Source organism: Carlito syrichta, unplaced genomic scaffold, assembly GCF_000164805.1.
Source record: "Carlito syrichta isolate Samal-C Ts95f unplaced genomic scaffold, Tarsius_syrichta-2.0.1 Scaffold307028, whole genome shotgun sequence".
NCBI lineage: Eukaryota > Metazoa > Chordata > Mammalia > Primates > Tarsiidae > Carlito > Carlito syrichta.
Window position 1 is genome coordinate 409,153 of NW_007251124.1, and position 1,509 is coordinate 410,661.

The window sequence follows — 1,509 nt, forward strand, 5'->3', positions numbered from 1 at the left end:
TGGCATGTGCCTGTAATTCCAGTTACTTGGAAAGCCTGAGGCGGAAGGATCACTTGAGCCCGGCAGGTAGAGGCTGCTGTGACTGTGAGTGTACTACTGCACTCCAGCCTGGGTGACAGAATGAGACTCCCACTCAAAAAAAATAAAAATAAAAATAAGCTATATTTTCCATTCTAACTTTTGTTCAATTCTTTGCGTCTTTTGTGCGGCATAAGACTGCACACCACCTGGCAGGACTGATCTAACATTTCGGAGGCCCCACTGGGATTGTGACCTGTACTTTATTAAATGCCTTACAGAGTTTTACATCTTATAAATTTGAATAATGAAGAGAAATCCTGAGTAATGACTTGCATATGGGATTTATTTTTTCTAATTCAGAGCAAAAGAGACACTGAAAGTAAACAGAATTATAATAGTTCAACAATGAAGATCAGTCAACCACCAGTTTTTTGATACCCTTCACATTCTCCACCTTGGATTTTCAAAAGGTTTCATTGTCAGAATCTAATGCAAAATGTGACTACCTTCTTCATTTCTAAAGTTTTTGGGTTGAATATTTCTATGTGAAAACTTTGTTCAATTGACTGAGTATGGAGAATTAGTAAAAAGACTACCAAAGTTAAGTTTCTTTGTGACTTATTGATGAGTTGGTCCTCAGGGTGGGGAGGAGAAGTAACAGAACAAAGATGTCATCTCACCTAAATTCTAGCCTTGGCCTAACCCAGGAGACAGGGGCTCTGGAGTATAAACTGCCTAGCAGAGGGTGTTGTAGTCAAATTGTGAGAAATGATGCCAACATGCAGAGAGGGTCAAATTATGAATCCTTTATTGATACTGGCAATGGAGAGCGGACTAGTGTCCAAAGAACTCTTGGCTCTGAACAAAGTGAGAAGGGATATATAAAGGTAGAGATTACATAAGTTGTACAGTTTGATTAATATTTCTTGGCAAAATATTTGATTGCAAAGAGGTACAGAGAGCTACAGGGAGTTTCCAAGTACTGAGGGGCACAGGAATGTGGGAAGAATGTGGCACAGATATGATTACGGGACGATTACATCAGGGGTTTATTTCTAGGTTAACAGGGAAGATCTGTTACAAAATGGAGTTACTTATGTCAAGCTAGCTATTACAGGTTATTACAGGTTTTTCAGTTTGGATATTTCATATTTCATTCATTTCAAGTGATCACTAAATCAAAGGACTTGTATTTTATACCCCTCCCTTCATCAGTCAGTTATTGACTGCTGCTGGAAATGGGATGGTGGTGTAATCTACTAGGTGTCTCCAAATAGCCAAGGGTAATTCACTGGGGAGGGTCACAGAATCACACCATTGTGGGGGATAGATGTAGTGGCCTGTGAAAATGCAAACTGGGAAGAAGAAAAAAAATGGGATGGGTACCAAGATCCTGTAATACCATAAAATAATTAGGTGAGTGGAAGATATTCTAGCTTTGTAATTTTAAACTGAAGTATGAATGTCCCATATGTCATCTGTTAGTGT